This window comes from Anomalospiza imberbis, chromosome 3 (genome assembly GCF_031753505.1).
Source record: "Anomalospiza imberbis isolate Cuckoo-Finch-1a 21T00152 chromosome 3, ASM3175350v1, whole genome shotgun sequence".
Classification (NCBI taxonomy): Eukaryota; Metazoa; Chordata; class Aves; order Passeriformes; family Viduidae; genus Anomalospiza; species Anomalospiza imberbis.
In genome coordinates this window covers 112,553,188-112,575,181 of record NC_089683.1, presented here as the reverse complement: position 1 = coordinate 112,575,181, position 21,994 = coordinate 112,553,188, and the positions used below count along the sequence as shown (strand labels likewise).

At 43.5% G+C, this 21,994-nt stretch overlaps 1 long non-coding RNA gene across 1 annotated transcript; it reads right to left on the bottom strand.

The window, feature by feature from the left end:
- Nucleotides 1–7,125: 7,125 nt before the first annotated feature.
- LOC137471903 (uncharacterized) lies at nucleotides 7,126–21,642 on the bottom strand. Its single transcript, XR_010997918.1, has 3 exons — nucleotides 21,191–21,642; nucleotides 9,299–9,839; nucleotides 7,126–9,210 (listed from the first exon to the last, which is right to left on the bottom strand). It is a non-coding gene; the product is annotated as an uncharacterized lncRNA (long non-coding RNA).
- Between the last annotated feature and the right edge of the window lie 352 nt (nucleotides 21,643–21,994).

Here is a 21,994-nt window from a genome sequence, read left to right as displayed (position 1 = left end):
TCCAGGCTGCAGGGATGAGGTTGTACCACCTCACTTCATACTTTTACCTCACATCGAGCTCTTTGCCATCTCTGGAGCTGCCATCTCTACCCAGGTGTGCCCCCATCCCTGCAATCAGCCCAGCTTCTCCCAGGGGCTCAGTCCCACCCTGTCCAGCAGGAGCTGCAGCATCCCAGGCTCATTGCCCACATCCCTGCTCCTTCCCTGGCAGGAGCCAGAATTGCCCCTGTCCAGGGCTGGCTCATACATCAAACTTCTCACATTATTTTAACACTGGTTAAAAAGAGAGGGCAATGTGGTCCCAAAATATCCTGGCAACAAGGCTCCAAGGCTGAACAGTTCCTGGGCTCATCTTCCATTATCATCCTTGCACTCTGGTTTTGCTCCAGCTACAAGCCACAGCCTGTAAAGCTTGAATCTTTTCCTTTTTTGTTTCTTTTTTGTTGTTGTTGTTGCTTTTCTTTTTGTGTATCTTTTCATTCTCTCCCAACAAATGTTCATTTATTCTCTTGAAACCTCTCCAGGGTTGCCTGCCTAGTTATTTACCTTTGATTTATAAGGAATCAGCGATACTCAGCTAGTATGATTGTCAAACTAATTTTTGGAACTTTCTATATTAACCTATAATCCTTAAAGATATTTTTATTTCTTTAATCTAGATAGGAATATTTGAATTCTACAGCTTTTTGTTCTCAGGTCAATTCCTTAAGGATACCTCCTCATGTTTTCACATTTCTTCCTGGTTCTAGCTAGGTGGCAAAAATAATGACCACATTGAGCAGCCCTTTACTGATACAAAATAATAGACCTTTAAGTTTAGGTCTACAGACTCCTCAAGAAAAATTTTATACCCATTCAGATCTGATACATCCTTCTTTATTCTGCTGCTCTTAAAACATATTTACGACAAGAGAAAATCAAATGACCAATATATTTCCAAATCCTGCCAGTCTCTGTATTTGTAAACTGACCAAATGCTAATTTAGCCATCAAAGTAATTTTCAGCAGACTTTTCTTTTGCTGTTATAGAGTCAAACAGATTTCTCTGATGGACAGCTGACAAACATCTAGGGCTGGACTGACTCAAACACTGGCAAATATCTGTCATAGCAAATTATTGTAGAAGATAAAAGCAAAAGGTAGAGCTGCCAAAAATTAATTTTTTTTCTTTTGTCTAAATTTTCACTCAAAACTGAATAAGTTATTCAGTAATTCTAATGCAGTTTCTTGGTGGTCAGCAGTGACTATAGTGCTGCAGAAGCAGACCAGACATTCAGACAGATCCTGCCTCCAACCAAAACACTGGACAAAAAGAGCAGCATCTTGGATGAAGCACAGAGAGATGAGCAGACCAATTCTTCACCGCAGAGGAAATTCCCAGGAGAACCAGTAAGGGAGCCATGGTGGCCAGTGTTTGTCTCAGTGCTGGGCTTACTCCTGCTCTTCACCTCTTGTTCCACATGGATGTCCCTTGCCATGGAACCTTCCTGCTTTTGATACATTGAATTTTCCTATTCTCCTCTGTGAAAAGAGACACACAATTCATTTATTTATTCAACGACGTCTGCTGCTTCTGCTGCAAAATTACCCTTTCCATTTTTGCAGAATCCCTGTTGCCTCGTTCACTTCTTATTCTTTATCCATTTGAAATCCCTCTTATTTATTTTTACTTCTTGTCCAATTTTCATTTTGCCTTCTATCTTTCCTACTGTTAAGACTCCTTTAACACTTCCCAGTTTACCCTGTAATTTTTTCAGATCTCCTCCAAGTTAAATCTCCCCTAATTCATGCGTCCTTTGCCGCCCTCCTTCCCACTTGAAAGTCACAGTTATCTGCATTATTTTACTTTCACAGCTCTCATCGCAGTGCAATGGCAAAACTCCTATTGATTTCAGTGGAAATGGGGCTCTTGGAGTATTTATGGCTTTGCACAACACACATAAGCCCTGGGCAGGGGGAGACAATGTAATTAAGCAATCGGGGATGACAGCCCGCGCTGCACTGCCGATTAATGGCTGTGCAGCGTGTGTAATAAACGTGAGCCTCTGGCACACCTGGGGTGAGCATTAATCAGCCCTGTAGTACAACCTGAGAACTCTGATCATTATGGAATGGGTAGTTAAAACATTAAAATGCCCTTCTTTAAGTGATGGAAATCATTAATCAGAGCAGAGATCTACTCCTGTGTCCATGACTCCATCAGGCTGCGGTGCCTTTCCATCACCGTTCCTCTTTACGATGCAGAAAGAAAGGTGGGGCACAAGAAAAAAGACAAAGTACAAGCTGCTTGCCCAGCTCACCTGAGAAGGGGTCTGTCTGAGCCCACGGAGGGCTCACTTGTCCCATTACCATCCCCCTGAGGCCTACAGCAGCTCCTGCCCTGTACCCCCATGCAAAGAAAACGTGGCCATGTCCCAGCCATGAGGTGCTCTGGTCACACTGGGTCACCCAGAGAGGTGCACCGAGCGTGACCACACTGCAGCTCAGGCACTGCCTGCACTCTTGTTTGCACAGGAGAGAACTGATAGCTACTTTCAGAGGCAATCACCGTGGCTCTTAAATTCATTAAGCTGGGAATCACAACCCTGCTGAAACCGTATTGAGCGTGTTTTGCACTAAGGGTTATGTGAGGCACCTCATGCCTCTTGGAAAGCCCAGCGCTGCATGCCCCTGCTGACATCCCACTCACTCCTCCCCCACATCGCTCGGGGTTCACCTCTAGCCTCCGGTGCTTTTCTGGCCAGACAGCTTCACATTCACAATCTAATATCATTTTCCTGTAGCCTTAGCCTCCCAGATGCCTTTGGATGGGCAGACCTCCTACTGCCTGCACGTTCTGCTGTGGCCATCTGCAGAGGTGGTGAGGAGGAGGGAATCCAATAATGGGTAATGGTGAGCCTGCAGGTGTAGCACCTGCCACAACACCTTCTGCACGCTCTAACGCTTTAGGACAAACCTTCTCCCACCTTCCTTCCGTCTCCTACCAGAAAAGCTGCACTCAGATGGTGAGAGGGGCTGAAACCCACACCCCCACACTGGGGGCTGAGCTGTTCTCACTGGTGTCCCAGATAATTCTGCTTTAAGTTATCAGACCTCCTCCTGTGAATCAGCTTTCGAGTAGCGAACAAGATAAAAAAGAAGCAGGCAAGAACAGTAACATCAGAAACCAGTCGAGAAACAAATCTCATTCAACAAAGACTGAAGTTATCTGTTGTCCGGTGCTTTTCCCCAACACAGAGAGCAATGCTAAAGACCCAGTCCTCCAAATTTCCCAATTCACTAAATAGCTTCTTTCTCTCCATTCGCATGGGGAAGGGTAGCTCGATGCTATGTTTGTTTTCCAATTTAAGGCCCACGCCAACACGTTCCAAAAGTGTTGGCATTTTCATTTTGTTCAGCTTAATGGAGGGTGACTCAAACCTTAAGCTGTTTGATTTTGGAAAGCAAATCAAATATACAGTGCAGCAGAGGGTGAGGAATGCTACAGCCCAGTACCAGATACATATTTAAAAGCAAATGTCTCTGTTTCCCTTCCAGAACAACTGAAATCCCTGTTCGGTTCTGTTGTATCCATTTCCTTTCTGAAGGGACCTACCACAGACATCCAATAACTTCACATGCCTGCCATTCCTTTCTTTCTTTATTTTTTTTTTTTTTTTTACTTCTGTGAATCACTGACACTTCCTTCCAACTCCCTCAAAGCCAAACTGGCACGAGTCTCTCTATCCTTTCTACATGTAAGCACAGCCAGAATGGCCACAGAGCACAGCAAGAGATTTGAGCTCTCACATACGTGGAGGTGTTCCTCCACAGCGCTGCAAAAAGAGCACAAAACCTCACTTGGCCCCTGAGGCTTTCTGCACGTGTAGCAGGTTTCCTACAAGCTGGACACTGATGGATCCCACTCCATCGGTGCCTTTGCTGCCATGTTATATCATGCAGGTGAACAGGTAAGTTGCAGACAGTGATGGTTTTTCTTTTTGGTAACAATTGGCTTTGCAGATCTGCAGCACAAATCACCAGGCTGGATCCCAGCCACAGAGATTTTGAGGTATATCATTTTTCCCCCCCACCTGCAAACTGCAGTGCTCTGGGGAAGCAGGGGAACATCAGAGACAGGCACCAGACATTTTGTAACTAGACCAAAGCTCTCTGCTTTCATCAGGAGGAGAAATATTCTAGAAGAAGAGTATGTGCCACAATTCTTGACTGTGAGGATGGTGAGGCATTGGAACAGGTTGCCCAGAGAAGTTGTGGATGCCCCTGGGGGTATATAAAGCCAGGCTGGATGAGGCTTTGAGCACTAGACCACCTGCTTTAGTGCAAGTTCTCCCTGCCCATGGCAGAGGGGTTGGAACTAGATGATCTTTAAGGTCCCTTCCAACCCAAACCATTCTATGATTCTATGAATCAGAAGCAGGACTCTAAGCATTTGCTTCTCAGACCTGAATTCAGCAGAAGAGAAGAGATAGCGTGTTTCATATGAAATAAAACCAGAAACAGCAGGTTTTGAGGGCCCAGCAGAACTTTTTAATTTCTAAATCACATAACCAGCTGGCAGCTCTGTAGCTGTGCATGAGAGGCAAAACTTCCCACAGTGCTCATGGGCAGTATGATGATGAAACCTTCTCTGGAGACTCTGCTCTGGGCACGAAGGGAGCTGCACAGCCAGGCACAGCCACAGCTGCTGGTGCAAATCAGAGCCAACACTAAGGAAACCACTGCCACAGGATGAATGCAAATCGCCAGAGGCCTGTCATTTAAATGGCAACGTGGGAGCAAACACAGGCTGAGGCAAGTGACTAGCTAGAATTAGGTCTGGGAGGATTAAAGGAGAAGCCCTACTGAAGAAGACAATTTCTGAGTGTCTCTTTGTTCAGCCTTTACCCATCTAATCTGAAATACTCATGCCTGTTTCAAAGCATTCAATTTTGGTTTTATTAAAAAAAAAAAAAAAAACAACATCAATGAATCACTCTTTTGGCTGTGACAGTCAGCTCTCCAGCTAGTAAGAAAATTTCAGAAGTTTTTGTAGTAAATAGCTTCCAGCAGAGAATGATTAACATGAAGATTGATTGTGTGATTTGCCGTGGTATATGGTAAATGTTTTCTGCAACTAAATAAGAAGAGCATGATCCTACTCTGTGGGAGGGCTGGCTTTAACTGCTCAGAACATCCAAGGGAAAAATAGGTGCTCTTAAAAAACTAAAAAAGAAGCACTAAGTAGTGTTTTCTCTTTCCACCGCAGAAGGTCAGGATGACCTAGCGCTGTTGCGGTAACATTTTTAACTTAGAGGATGACAATTACAGGTACATTTCCACCTCCAGTGCTGAGAGAAAATACCACACTTGGTATTAACCACACCCTCAGTACCAAGCAGCTGCGTGTGTGGTCCCCAGTGTCTTTCACTGGGACCTGCAGACCTGTGGCAGTGGTGAGGGCAGCTCTCACCTGAGCTCTCAGCCTCATACAGCTGGGTTGTGCTTCCACGTTCACCGGAGCTACAAGAGGGTCATATCATAGAAAAAAGCAGCTCTCCTCAAATGCACAATGAACTCTTAATGATGCCCCGGATCCTATTCCCTCACCTATTTTCACTAAAATGATAAAAACCTGCCTTCTACCTACCAAAGACACAACTAGACACCCCCATAATGTGTCTGCTCAGCCTGTTTTCTTTAATGAAAATATATTCTAGATAAAAGGCTCCCACACTGTCACTCAGAACAAATATGCAAAATTAATAGCATATTTCAAGATCTTTGCAGGCACAATCCCATTTTCTATGATGGAAAGAGCCTATTTTGGAGAAAAGCAAGCAGTGCACTTGCCTGGGGCCCCAGGAAAATGTGCGAACTCTCCAGAGTATCCTTGAGAGAAGAAAAGGACCCATCTGTCTCAGGTCTCCATTTCTCACAGTGCACAAATAACACTTGCAGAAGCAGCCTTGAATCATCAGAGCTGCTTTACTGCATCACTCACACTGCAGCACTGCTGAGGAGAGAAGTGGGGCAAGGCAGCTCCTCCATAACTGAGCATCCTCTGAGCAGGGAAAAAAGTTTTGACAAAGGAGTCCTTTAATTTTTCCTCCATCTCTCTCACATTCAAAAGAGACGGGAAGTGGGGTGCTCAGACGTGGGAGAGGAGCTGGGATGTGGGCAGATGCTGGAATTTAAGACAGTTGTTTGGCAGCAGGTAGGTTTTTATAAAATGCTCCATGACTCAGTCTCATCTGAGGCTTTGCAAGCAGAGGAGAGACTCAAGAACACCTCAGTCCTTACTTCACTTTCCCAGACTTTCAGAGAGATGCACATGCTCAAAAATCCAACAAAAATATTACAATCGGAGCTGCAGAGACCCCATGGGGGATACTAGGGATGATTTCCCTGTCTGGTTTTTCATTTCTCTTACCCTTCTATAGCAGGTAGTATCTATACACAAACATTATTCTCCTTTCTGCTTTAATTTGGCCTTGGAGCTGCCTTAAACTGATTTTATGCTTACTTAAAAAGCTGTACTACTTCCAGCAAGAGATGGCTTTTACTGAGAGCATTTCCCCCAGTGACTTTTTAATCTTCCTACCCTTGACCTTTCAGTTCAAAATATTAAACAAATCACAAGCTATTACTTGTATTTATTAGGCCATTAAAAGCCAAACCCACCTTTTCCCAAGAGCTATGTAGGAAAAGGGGAGCCCAAAGCAAGAAGGTCTAGATAATTATAGTAGTAAAGACCAAACACATGTGAATTATTCTTGTGACATTTTCCATTCTTGTTGCCATCTTCATAATGAAAATGAGGTGCCAGAAGCTTCATTCCCCATATCCAAACTTTATGTGATTTCAGTTATGTGCTACATTACTTTGAGGTTTTTCAATATTTGGAAGCTGGGCGAGCTAGCCATTCCCCTAAATTTCTGACTGCAGACTTAACAACCCGTGGAGAGGAATACATTTTAAGACTCAAGTTCTCAGCCTACATAAATGCACAGATATGAAAAACCTTATGCCAAAGTTCTTCTGTGCATTGCCCCCACTAAAAGGCAGCACACAGAGAAATGCAACAGGTCAAAGATCCAGAAAAAAGTTTTAGTGAAACAGAAATTTTCAGGGGAAAAAGCAAGCAAGCAAACAAATAAAAGCCACACAATCCCTACAGAAACTTTGAGGAGCAAGAGGTTTAAGAACAGCTGCAAGACTCGGCAGTGCTGATAGTATTTTAGATGAAGTAGCTATTACAGAACAGGACAGTTTACAGCAATAGATATCACAGTGGTTTCCTTCTCTTTTTTCCAGTGACTACATTTCAGACAAGATTCCATTAATTTACTTTGCCATCATTTTTTTTTTTTTAAGTCCAAGTGGAGAATGTGAAAGGGCATCGTATATCAGTGTATAATAACAAATACTTCCATGTCCAACACTGCCAAAGAGCTGCATTTATTCGCCTGCTTCTGCTCAACCCAACTCTTGTATGAGGAGCTGCAGCACATTAACTTGACATGCTGAATTTTGTGCTGCTGTCCAAAAGGGCAAAAAGCTCATATCTGTGAGGAGGTGGGGGATGTTCAGGTGCAAGCCAATATATATTAAAGAGCATGACTTCCAAGGTCAGAATCAAAGAAGGTGGGAATAAAGAGTATATTACAGGGAGGTCTTTGCTAGTATTTTAATTTGCAGTGGAGGAACCATAGACTTTCTCAGAGCTACTGCAACAGCCCAAGGTGACAAAGAGCAGGTGCCTGGGTGTTTCACTCCTCCCTGCCAGAGGAAGGTCAGCTCGTGCCCTGCTAAGGCTTCTGCTACAGCAAGACAGTGGAAGGCATGGTTCTCAGTCCAGAGAAAGGTTTATGAGGTTTGGTGTTATTGTTTGTGTTATTACTGCCTGTGCCTCCACAAAGGCATTAACAGACAAGGAGAGGGCTGGAATGCTCACAGGCAGGGAGCTTCCAAGTGGCACTTTCACCCGATCCTTGAGTGTCTGCAACCTGTTCTTCTCAGCAGACCTATTCACACTTACAGATTACCAAGTTTTACAGCCAGCCCCCCCCCGTAACAAGATGAGGGTGATGACCATTTTGCCTCTAAAACAGCAAACTCGATGTGGTGCTTTCACACCACTCAGCTGAGCACACATTACAGTGCTGTCTTGGTCTCTGCTAACAATCATAAAGAGATATCAGACATTTCCTAAGAATCAGGTTACAAAAATGTAGCTGAGAGACATGCAAGGACATAAAAATTCCAATGAGATAAAAGCATCCCTGTTTACATAGCAATTCTGCTTCATTAGACTCAATGTTGCTTCATTATATTCAATGCCATTTAGTTTTGATGTTCATTTCAAGGCTGCTTGTTTATACTGAGGCAGAGAGGGGGAAACACACTAAAAACCCTGGGCTGAATGCAATGCTGAAATGGATTTTAATATGCAATAAAATGTATCTATCATGTTCTAGTTAAGATAGCATCACTATTTGCTTACATATGTTACTGTACAAACCATAGCCTAAAAATTAAGTTTGCCTTCACTAAATCCCATAAGCAGAGAAACTCTTGATTGAAGCAGCTCAGAAACTATTCAGAACAGAGATATCTTTTTCACCTATTTATGCATACTTTCTGCTAGATGACATCCACTCCTATTCAGGGCTTCAAAGAAATGTTTGGTTTTTTTTTTTTTTCTTCAGGGATGAATTTCACTTATTAGTATTGATGCCTATGTCCATCTGGAGTCTTTTGCCAATGGCAAAAATCCAAGGGACATGGGCTGGTACCTTTGAGGCAGAACAGACTACTTGCCACACTGTAAAATTGCCTACTTTCTTAAAATGCTTTTTATCAAATTTCTTATATGCAGCAGCTCAAAGCCACTAAGGGCTTAATTTTTCATTTTATTGTATGCTATTTTGCACATCTTGCTATAGGGTTTCCCTGAAAGTGCATAAACTCATTTTAATTGTTCCCAGTGCTGACTCCCATTTAATTAAATGGTAGCACTCCTGCAAGATTTATTATACAGAAACCGAGAGTTTTTTAAAGCTGTAACGGAACATATAATGGATGTGTCACATTTTAAAAGCCTAATTAAATCTATTGTTTCTCTCTGTCCTCAGCATGTCTTTCTCAAGTGTAAGATATAATTTTAAATGGCTGAGATGTTTATTTCCATGATCATGAGAGCCAGATCCACATTCTGGGTGGTTGCTTCTGGCAAAGGGAATGGAGCAGACAGCAAGGGTGTGTGTGGGGCACTGAATGTAACTCAGATAAGGGAAAGGAGTGAGAAGCAGAGCACATGCCCTGCCCTTTGTGGGTTTAATCTCATGTCCCTGCATGGGAAAGGCTGCTGAGTCAGGCTTAGGGAAGCAGGTGGAATGCCAGTCCCATTCCTTCCCAATGTACACAGCTTTCTGGCCTTCTAGCCCCCAAACTGAGCCTGAGCCCTGCAGAGATGAGCAGGTGAGAGCTGGACCACCAGAGAGCCTTCCCACCTCACCAAAGAGCCTTTCCAAGCCAAACAAACCCACCACTCATGGGGCACAGGGGCTGGGCTGTACCTGCCTGCAGCAGGGAGCAGAGGCGGCTCTTAAATCAGCAAGGAGAACACAGCAGCCAGTGCCAGCATGGCAGCAGAGCAGGCACAGAATGCTTTCCTTCAGGGATGCCTCCCAGGACAGGCTGTTCTGAACTGCCCCATCCTCAGAGATGTGCCTCATAAATAAAAGTGATTTGTCTGGAGCTGGCTGGGATGGCAGCTTTGCATCAGCTTCCCCCTCCCAACCTGGGGGTTCTGGAATTTGGTTTCTTTAACCACCTCAAGTGCCAGCTCTCAGATGCTAAAAGGAAAAAAATATTACAGTGATTATTAAGACAGAGCCAGGCAGGATTTTTTCCAAAGCTCCCAGCATTAAGGAGACTCTGGTCCCAAAATGGAAGCTCGCAGCACTTGCAGGGGAAATTAGGCTACAGCCTGGCTTTCTAAGAGAAATTCCCCCTTATCTGTAATCTGGGAACAGAGGGATGTGCAGCATTTCAGAGGCAAGCTGAGCTGCAGCCCAGGCAGGATTTGAGGCCAAACTGGGCTGCCCCAGCAGTGTTTGAGCAGCAGAGCAGGAGCCAGGGCTCTCCTCAGAGCTGCTCCTGCCACTGTTGGAACCACTGCACCCCATCCCTTCTGCACAGTTAACACAATCTCAGCTCATTTTACAGGCAATCAAATACAGCCAGTCCCGAAAAGGGAGAATAATAACAGGCACCAAGGGAGGCAAATTCCCTTAGAGATCATTGGAGATTACCTTAAGAGAAGAAAATTTAGTGCAAGCTCGACATAAGATGTAATAATTCCTGAGAAACACCCTTTTTATGGAGAATCAGAAGCACAGTGGTTATTTAGTCTTTGGCATCTATAACCTCTTATAGTGAAGAATACATTGTAATTATTTAGTCTTAAATAAGTAATCACTTTTTTCCTGCTTTAATATTCTGAAAATAATTTTATTACTTGAGGTTCATTAACTGTTTCCAGCAGAATAACCAGCTTTATTTAATTAGCTGGATGAAGCTTTTTAGTTACTTATTTTCTTTCCATCACTGATTAAACATTAGTTTCAGAAGATTAGCAGCCATTTTCTTCCAGTCAGTATGCTCTCTAGTTTATAATCTTTCCATGGGAGGAAAAAAAAATTGCAGTAAATCAAATTGAACTACTGTGCTTACTTAGAAAAGACATCAGTGAGAAATAAGGTTTGCTGAACTCTTTCATCTGCTATCCCATCCTTAGCAGTGGAAATGGTAAAATGTTCAAAAGCAAAATTAATACCACTTGTAAGGGACCAGATTTTCCTGCTACACCTTTATTATTGAGCAAGAGCTGTGCTCTGGTTATCCTCAAAGGGACACTGGCATGACATAAGCATAAACCTGATTTAATACACGAACCATGAATTCCACTCACCTAGATTTGACACCAAAGCACATCCCTTCACAGATTGAAATATGAACTGTTGCTCTCCCAATCCAATTCCAGCACATTATGGGCGTCAAACATTCAGGATTTATTCTTTTCCTTAAATCTGACTTTAGGCAATTCCTACAGCAGTCAGTTCTACGTGTTTTCTGTAGAAATGGTGAGTCAAATATGCCTCTGCATGCTTCAGCTGACCAAAAAGGACAAAATAAGTACGTGTGCACATATGAGACCTTTTTGGCCAAGTAAAACTCCTTGTGTGCTACCCTGGAAGAAAAGGGGCGTGGATGGGAGGGGAATCGTGAAAGGAAGGAAGAAAACGTCTTGGAAACAGACCCTGTCTTTACCAAAAGCACCATCCAGGCAGCAAACAGCCCTGCCATCCTCCAGCCGGCCAAGTGCAGGGAGAGGAGGGCTGCAGGCTGTGGTCCTTGGGCAGGACCCTGGGCCACTGGGAGTCCAGCTGAGGAATATTCTTATCAACAATTTACTTTCCAGTCACTGCAGAAATCATCACCTTCTCTTGCTGAACACCACCTAAACTCCACAGTGACAAAGATCTGGACCACCAAAAACAAATAATCATGGGATGGCAACATCTACTGCATTAAGAGAATCGACAGCTTTATAGAAATAAGATCCAACCACATCAGCTGCCTACTACTGTCTTACTTTTTCAAATTTTAGCAAACAGAACCTCCACAGCTACAAAGCCTACAAATACAAGCATGAAATTTTATGTCCCTCCTTTCAGCAGGGAAAGAAATACAGTCTCAGCTTGCTTAGCCAGTTAATTTTCGTGCCCTGCACAAATTGTGTTAGTCTGCAGCAGCAAAGCCAGAGCTCTCCCACTGTCCCTGCAGCACAGTCCCTTGGAAGCAAGCACAGCCAGGCAAAGGCACGACTGCAGACTTCAGAAAGATGCACTGCTTTGATGTGCCATGGGTTTCAGGTAGTGGGTGTTAGCAGAGGGGTCAGGATTGCTGTATGGATCTTTAGTGAGGGCATAAATCCGTTTCATCATCAACAGATATTTGAAATGAAAATGCAATTTGTTTTAACTGAAAATTACAAAGCTCTATAGATTTTAATATTCAATTATTTGTCACTGTTACCTTTCCTGTGCTCAAGGCCTTTTTTTTGCAATTTTCATACAAACACAGACCTAAACTCTCAGATCTCTTTACAGAGTCAAAGATCTCGCTGCATTTGCCATCCTAAAACAACTTTACTGCAAACTTCGGCTTCAAGAGGAATTCAGTCTAAATATCCCTGCATGGCATGAGCAAAGGATGCCCACGTAAGGACTCCTGCAGCAGAGGCAATGGGGCACTACAAATAACAGACAGGAAGATTTTGGGAAGAGCCTTCTGTTTATTTGCACTGAGTCAACACCCAGCCAGCCAACAGTCAGAATTCAGAAACCATTTAACACCTACTGCCAGCAGAGTTGTTTACTTGATCTTTTTGAGCATTATATCCATTTTTCACAGCGGGTAAAATCTGCCCAGAACTCAACAAAACATGCCCATCTACTGTCTGAGTGTTGCAGAAGAAAGTTGAAAGTTAGATAGAGAAATGGTCTGCTTTCTTTTCAGGCAAGCAATGGGGTCATGAAGCAAAAAAATATTTCAGCCTCTCATTTCTCTAACTTAGGAACTGCTTATGCAGGGAGGAAAGTCTCTTTACAAAAAAAGGACTTGATATCTGCTTGTATAAAGGATCAGGGAAAACATAGTAGGTGGCACTTTGGTTCCCATATTTCCAGATCAAGATCAGTGTTGGAGGATCATAAATTCAGAAAAGTTTCTCCTTTAAACATAGTACAACTTGGCAGGCTATTAAAATTCCCTGCAAGAGCAATGGTATTGGGGTAATTTAATTCTTTATTAGTAAAATTCTTCAGTGCAACATAGTAAAACCAGAAATTCTTCAGGATTAAAGGACAGAAGTATTTTCCTTTTTTTTTTTCCCTCTAAACCTTATTACATTAAGCATGATATTCCATTTCCCTGACCCTCAAAGTCTGGCTTGCAACAAAACTGGAGGATGAAGCCAGGAGCTCTGAATCAGATACAGCACTGATTTCAGACACCAACATCATTGACTCCAGCGAGTCACTCTGGGCCACCACGATAAATCTGCACCAAGAGCAAGTTCACTGCTGTAGTTTAGCTAGTCTGTAAGGACAGCCCCTCATTAAGAAAAAGGACTCCTATTTAAAGAGGACAACTAAGATCTTGATCCAGCATTAACTGGCAAAGCTTTACCAACCGTAGCTCTACAGACTTCCAAAAATTTCAGACTCGTGGCTTTCACAGCCATTTCACAGATGCTCCTTCCCTCCAGCTCTGAGCCTCTCCGCTGGCTCTGTCCTGCTTTTCTATACTTTGTTGGCACTTCACAGCTCTGAAAACGATCACTTGCTCTAAATTTTCTAGTCCATGCTCATAGCCAGCAACTGTGGTTGTTGTTGCTCCTTTTCAATTTAATGTTGTCATCTTGATTGACTAAATGGGAAATCTTCCAATAGCTGATGTATTTTTCACCTCACCGTCTACAAAATAAGCATCTGATGCTCAAGGTCACAGACAGCAGCTGGGAGAGCAATAAAAAAAGCAACCCCTACAAGCCAAACAATAGGAAACAAAATTAAAAATCCTGACATTTACTCTTTTTCACGGTGGACAGGTTTGCATGAAAGCTACATGTGATTTTTAACTGCTTGGGACTATCAGAACAGATACTACTCAGTCTGTGGATGGGTGGCAGGTTTTGGCAGCACAAAAAGTCATTACAATAAGTTCCCCTTCACTGTCCACCCAAACATAACCACCCACTGGGGACAGGTCATCTGGAAATTTATAAAATAGCTCGCCACCAAGACCAGTTTTCATCTTCTATTTTAAATAATCGATAATTTTTTTTTCCAACAATTTGTACCCTGCAAGAGGATTTCATTGCATCTTGATAATTTAGGATTTTCTTTCCCTGCTGTCTGCAGTTAAGGACTTTTTTTTATCTGTTCCATCTGTGAAGTGCAATGAATTTCTGACAGACTTTATAGTGACTGTCTTATAGTTTAAATCTTCCCAGAGAACTTGTTTACCTGTGCTTACTAACCAAGCTGTGGTGTGCTAAATCATTTAAATGGACTTACAATTTGGCTGTAAAACATCAAGGGATGCTGACCAAGAACACCATTACATTATAAGCAGAAAACTGGTGTTATAACCATAGTTCTCATGCATTATCCACAGTGTAAGGTTAAATATTTTATGCAGTAAAGGAGGCAATAGAGGGGTTTTTTTTTTCCTAATAACATTATCAATGTACAGAACTATCCTGAATATGACAACATCTTGATCCTCACAATGGGTCTGATTCTGCCCTGAATTAAGTAGTTTTCACTACAATTCCTTTCAATTTTTGCTGTAACAAGAAAATCTGGGCACCCCTTGTGAGCTACATACATGTGGTCACACATGGGCTATATTGAGGCAGCATTTGGGCAATATTTCAAACCTGATACCTTTTCATGGAACAAGGTTACCACACATGGTACCCCTCCAGGGCTCCCTGGACATAGGGAAGCCGGTGCCCCTTGTGAATGATGTGTGAAAGCCATATTATTTTATTACAGCAGGACCTAGAACATCCAGCCAGAGGCCAGGGTATCGTCGCGGCAGCAACTTTAAAATGACAACATGAAACCCCTGAAGTCGATGGCATGGAGGAAGATGTATTGCCATCATTTGGTGGAGAGAAAGCTGACAGACTCGAAGATGGCCATGCAGAAGCATCTGGCAGAGCCACACAATGTGCCCACACAATCTGGGCCATCTGACTTCACACCAGGACACGTCTCCCTGTCCTTATTCAGCCCTGGGTCACTCTTCACTTACATAAAATTCCACAGGAAACACAAGCATTAGCTCCTGAAACATCCCATGAATGCACTCGCATCAACCAGGAGGACAGAGCTGTCACCTCTGAAAGGTGATTTAGGGAGTGAGAAGAGGATCTGTATGATGTGAATGTAACCAGACCCCTGCTAAGTTACCAAGATGACAGAGCTGCACAACATTGCTGCTCAGCCTAGAAAACTCATGTTTATGCTGGTTAACTACTGGCAGCCCAGGATCCTAGAGAATCCTGTGGAATTAAGGATGATATCCTATTGGGAAGGCCCCCTGAGATAGCAGAATGAGTGACAGCACACTGTGATACTGTGCAGGAAGGGTTCCTCAGCTTAGTTAAATTTAGCTTTTTTTCTTGTGGCTATCACGACTCCACCAGCCATAACAGAGATAGGATTATAAGCCACAGGCATTGCAAAACTTCATCTTAAGGAGTCAAAATGATCTGAACCAAAATCTAGTGGTATGAAGGAAGGAGAGCGAAACAGAAAGGAAAACAAAAAATTCATACCACACACATCTTCAGACTTGGAGAAGGAGAGAGTCACAGAGGGATGAGACCCAGCCACTGAAGCGTAAAGAGACACGATGAGGAGATGCAAGAGGACATGGAACAGGCAGTCTTGCACTTTCCATCTGTTTCCCTGCTGCTGACACCCACCACGCGTGCATCACCATACACTCGTTTTTACCCACGGCACCTTCGGAAACAAAACCAGTCATACAACCATTGGTCTTACTTTGGACACGTAGGTAAAGCTTACTACAGATTTCACAAGGGAGTGGGTGAGGAAAGTTCACATGATCTTTCACACTGACCCCAGCACATTGGCCACACAGCCAGCTGGCCCAAACTGGCATGTTCATCAGACCCAGAGGAGGATATTTGCCATCCCCCAATGTTGTCTTAGTCCTTTATAAGCTCTGTGGACACTCCAGCCTGAGAAAGAATCTGAGAGAACTCAGAATAGCAGCTCCTCTTCTTGATGAGCAAAAGTTGATTTGATTTATACTTCTTTCACCTATTTCATAGACAAAGCATAAGAGTGTGCTAATGTGGGGTCAAAGGATGATTCTCTGGGTCAAATTCTGCTCACAGCTGTATGAAAACAAATTTGTACATCCATTTAATTGGTATTTACATTAGTGTAACCAAGTGAAGAAATTGTCTAGTCAACTCTGATCTCTCACACTAGGAAAACTCAAAGCACAGAAAAAACTCCTATTTAAATAGCCAGTTTTATGCAAAGGGACTGGCAACCTCTGCATCCTTACAAGTCAGCTGTACTGCCTCTTAGCACAGCCACCACTTCATTTTTAAGCATGCACTTCCATGCTTTGTCCAATAGGCACCTTATCTTAAGGGGGATTTTGCAATACACGTCTGAAAGCCTCTAACTTGTTTTCCTTGCAAAACTTTCCTACAAATCTGGCAGAACTAAGGGGAAAAAAAAAAAATCACAGCTGCACTGAAGCTTCTGGCAAACCCAGGTCCCTGCTGTCCATGCACACAAACCATCTCCTCCACCCATTAGCTCCTGCCCACACTTCCCTGTGCTCACCGAGATCTGTTTGTACAGCACTTGGGTACGTCAGGTCCATGGCTCAAACTGAGTGTTCCCGGGCACAAGTGTAACACAGACCACAAAGAAATCATTATCAAATCACAGGGAAGCTAAAAAGAAGCAGCTTTTCACCCACTTCCAGCAGACAAGGGGGAACTCGAGCTTTCTTAACTTCTGCTTGTACAATTAACACTCCTTCATTTCACTTTATCATCATGGGGCATTTTCCTATTTGAAATTGTTTATTAACCTGAACCAATTTTTTTACTATGTATTTACATTTAATCATCTAGCAAGCCTGATTATCTTGAGTACTAATAATAATCAACACATTACTAACATCACTTTAGTTTTAAGCCTTATGACTAAACATTGCAAATTAATTCCAAGTTAATCAGTTTCATTAGCTATGCAAATATGTCTTCGGCTTAAAGCATTAAATCAGATTTAATTTGCTAAGACAATATTCACTGGGAGTTTATGCAATCCATTCTTGCTTTCCATTAATTAAGGCGCATTACACTGTGGGGTCTCTAGGCAAAAAAAATATCTGAAAAGACAAAACTGTAAAACTTGTGCCTTCATTTGCAACTTTTCTACTATGACAAGATCTGAAAACCAACATAAAAAAAAATCAAGGAGACAAAAAAATAAAATCACAACTTCCTTGTAGCAGAAAATAGAATGGATGCATTTAAACTTATATACATCATAAATGTTTTCTCAAGATCACTGTGTTGGGCTTTTCTTACTGCAAGAGTAGTAACACGACATCACAGCATAGAGGGGTGATCTCACTTGTGCTTTAATTCCAAAGTATTTCAGTGGAAGGCACGAAGAAAATTCACAGAGGATGCTGAGGTACAGAATCAGTCCTTAGAGAAAAAGTACAGATGTGCAGACACAGGGGAGCTTGTGAGCAACTAGCACTGCAGACAAACAAACAGAGCTGGTTGATCCTTTAATTTAGTTGGGCAAGTTTCCTTTGCATCAACGGATGTTTCTCCTGTACAGAAACACAAATATCAATGTCTTTGAGTTGGGATTCATGTACCTGACCTACTAGGCAGGAAATTATTAGAGATAGCTTAACATCAGGTTCTTAATACAAAAAACAGCCAGGGAAATTGAGGATGTGAGGGCCAGATGAATCAATGGGCTACTCTGGAGACTTGAAAGGGCTGCAGCAGACCCAGCTGTGGATGTGCTCCTTGTGGCATCACATCTGAGCCTGCAGGAGCAGAGCTGAGCATCCAAAGTACCAGCTCACACAGAAATCACTATTTACCCCTGTAAAATAAAGAAGGGCCAGTGATTAAAATATAATTTGAACTCCCCATGTGCCATTGATGAGAGAGCTGGCTTCCAGATGCCTCAGCTCTTAACTTTCAGTAACACTGGCCTGTGAAGAGGGATGCTTGAAGGACTGGAAAGTGCTAAATATAAAAGCACTGTGTAAAACTTTGCTATTGCTTTCCCATCTATTCAGGTATTGGTGATGTTGGATTTATCCCAACAGCATTGAAAGTCCTGTTTTCAGGTGCACCTGGGTGTTTAAGCTATGGAAATGGAATCCCGACTCAGTCTTGTGAGTGCTGATTTGATTGGCAGCAGGGTGCAAGTTCTTGGTAGTTGTTTGCATTTTACATCACATCTTCATGCTTCTGCCCTGTGCATTTCTCACTCTTCGCAACGTTAAACATATCTAAAGGCTGGCCTCAAGCCACACTGAGTAAGAACATTTGTGTACAGCTTAAGTTTTAATGAGCAAGGGTAATTAAGGATTGAACTCAAGGCTAATTTTCATTTGGATGGACTATAACTGTTATGGGATTTCAAAAGATTTTTCCATTTCAGGTACATCTTGGCCTGATACCAAGTGCTTTTGGTTTCAGTGACGATGAGCTGTGCCTCTCACCACCCGTCACTCAGCCAGACCATGACTGGGTGCACGAGGAGCTCCACACTCCAAATATCCCACAAATCTGGCCATCCTGCCCTCTGCAATGACTTGTCATCCACACTAACAGTGCTCTTCCATGAAAGGGTCCTTAGGGGAAATGGATCAGCTTGGGTCTGCCCAGTCTGAGAGGTGACAGAGGGATCTTCCCTTTGCACTTTTGATATGTGGAAGAAGTGGAATAACTCCACATTTGAACCCCCTGTGCTGAGGTGCAGCTCTCCCATGACATCCCAAGCCAGGGGCAGAGGGGACAGGAGAGCCTCAGACATATCTTTGTTTCCCAAACAGCTTATGCTTTTCTTCTGGAACAAAATTTATGAATCAAGACTGAGCCTTTCCAAACCAGCAAAAACTTCCTGCTGTTCTCTTCCATTCTGCAAGCCATCTGCCTCGACTTTGGCACGAGGACAATCTGGTTAGATCTGGGCTGGCAACAAGCTGGTTCATTAAACCAGTGCTCTCCCAAAAAATCTGCCCAAAAAGGCAGTTTCCTGGACCATCCATAACTCAGGTTTCTTTTGCACACCTAAATTGCATCAGTTACTATACAGAAGTCACATCTAAAGACTGATGTAAGACTACACCCTGGGACAATTTCCAACCTGTCACATCTGCATGAACTTGGAGTAATTGAACTTAGACAAATGGATTGGGTTGTAAAAGTTGGGTTTCACTACTTCATCTGGAGAGATGGAGGATGGGATATACACCTGCCTCCCATGGCAGCTTCAGCAAGTATTTACCTCTTCTGAAGACCTTTTCAGGACAAGAGGATCCATGGGTAGCTGTACCTTCACCGTTCATCCCCCTAAACTCAGAGGGATTAATGCACACAACTAACTTCAGGCCTCTGAATTTGCCCAACTTGCTTTTCATGAGATTGCTCACACCCATGCAATTTCAATAACTGAAAGGCATCCTGACATCAGAGACAAATTTTAAAAAAACAAATAACTTCCTGTTGCTACAAGTACTTCACTCCCCACAGAAGCTCACAAACTTAAAAAGTATAGAATTAAAAATCACTCATCTGCTTTAGTTTTTCTTTATCACAAATTAAAACCTTCGCTTTATTTTCCATTCTGGGCCCTTACTCCCCTTAGCAGAATACAAATCTGTACAAAGGTTTCATGGACACATAAGGAGCATTGACGCTCCCTCCATCTTTTAGGATTTGGTAATCAATTAAATATTTATGTAATAAAGGTCAAGACAACAAAACTTTTTTTTTTTTTTAAGAGAATATTTGCTTATCTTTTTTAAGTTTCTCAGTTGCTCATCCAAACAAGACACACATCAAAAAGTAATGAGGAAAGGTGTGAAAAGGGACTATCTTGACCTCTACATTTTTCACAACCAAGAGATGTGCTGAACAAATTTCATCTGTGGAGCTGCAGCTATTACATATGAACTCCCAAGAAGTGCACCATGTTCCCATTTATTTGACCCCAAAGCAGCTGAAGTGGAGGCTTAAAGCAACTGACATCCCACACTGATACAACTGGCCCCGTTCTCAGCAGCTACACCAAGGAGTGCCCTCATGACAGCAAAGAAAGATCAGGATCCTGTGGCTGGCCTGCCCTTGGGAAAGGCACGTAGCACATTGAGAAAGAGGAGAAAAAAGAAAGTAGGGGCAGATCCATGAAACATCTTTCTGATATTTATACCACCCATATTCTTCTGCTTCATTTCATCTGGAAAACGCTCTCCTCTGGCAGCTGTGCGCACAATCCCACACTTACTCTGAGCCAAAAGGAACGAGGTGGAGACAGGAGAGTTGAGCCAAAGGGTGCTTGCTGTGATCTGGGTAACTGCTGGCTGCCTAAGCCAGAGCCCCTTCCAGGTCCCCTTCACACACAGGCTTCACCTGTGCTCGGGGGAGCCAGCAAGAGGCAGGCAGGGCAGCACCAAACCCACAGCTGGCAACGCCTTTGGCTTCTTGGGCTGGTGTGGGGAGGCAGGAGAGCGTGAGCAGAGCAAACTAGCACGGAAAGGAGTAGGAAAGGATGCTGTGGGGGAGCTGGAAATAGGGAGGGAAAATCCAGTCCCCTACATGTCTCAGGGTAGCAGTGCCTGCTAGCCAGGCAGTGAATATACAGGGAGAGCTCCATGGGCCGCAGGGAGCTGCTCCTCTGGGAACCAGGGCAGGAGCGGTGGGACTGGAGAGAGCTGAAGTGTGCCAGGGCTTGCTGGCCCAAATGCCTGTGGGGGGAGCAGGAAGCTCAGAGGGGGCCAAGGGAGGGGATCTGAAGCACATCAGGGAACGCGCAGCTGAGAGGCTGTACATGGGGGGACACAGCTCAAGAAGGGCAGTGGGACATCCCAAATTAACATAGACAAGTAGATAATTAGTCCAAATCCAAACAAGTAAGTAATCAGAAGCACTGCACTAAGATGCCATCTTCATTGGGCTTTGGTGATGTCAGCCACCATCTGAGGAGTCAACTTTAGCCTCCTTTGGCTGGTATTCCAACAAGACTGGCCCTGGTGAGCCTGACAAAACACTTCCTTTCATCCACAGTAGGCTAAGCTCAGTGGGAGAACAAGAGTGTGTGCTGATGAGAAAAGAAGCAGAGAAGTGTTCCAGAGACAGCTGGACGAGCACACATCTCAGAAGGACATTAGCAATAACAGTGCACAACAGAGAAACACAATAAAGCCACAGCAGCAAAGATCTCTCAGCTAATCCGAGTCAGAAATTGTAGAGAAAAAAAAGAGAAGAGCGAGCAAAAGTTATAGCAAATTATAAAAAATAAGAAAAACCACCTCCTACCTTCCTTTAGTCCAGGCAGCAGCTTGCAGGTGCTCAAGCCCCAGCCAAGAGCTGCACCACTCATCTGGAAGGTGGGAGGCACAAATCCAAGCTGCCTTTGAGCAGGAAAGGCACCAAACCCAGGCTCCCTTCCCCTTACAGGCAGCAGCATTTCTTCCCTTTGTGGAAGCTCTTTAAAAGCCAGGGATGAGTTTGCAAGGATTTCCTCCTCCCAAATGATAGGTGAGGTGCTTTGCAGCTGTGCATCCTGAATGGATGCAGCTGCTTGCCTCCAGGAACCCAGCTCCAGGGTGAGCTGGGCTCCACGTTCATGCCTCTGCCCAGAGCTCCCTGGCTTGCCCTGGATGGCTCTTTATGCAGTTTGCATGACTTGGGATCACGTTTTTGGAGGGGTCTCACTCCTTCCACGAGCTTTACAAGAAGCATACAGACCACACCTTGGAGATGGGTGCTGCTCCTGCAGTGGTTGAGTAGGCAATAGGTAGGCAGGGAATTCTGGTATCAGCCCCAGCTCTTCAACCTCAGGTGATACTATTGACCTCTGCAAAAACACAACACAGCTAAGCCCAGGTAGAAAGTGAAAGAATTGGGGTCAGTCATCTCCTGGGGCTGTTCCCAAGCATTGCACTGACTCCTTATTCACACCAGTGAAAGATAACTGAAGAGAAAAAAAGAAATAAATGAACAGGAAAAAAGAGGCATATGAGGCTAATCACAAGTAAACCAAAAGTGCCTATCATTTAGATCTCGATTCCAGTTTCACTTCATATTGGTGTAAATCCAAATGTCTTTTTCTTGAATTTA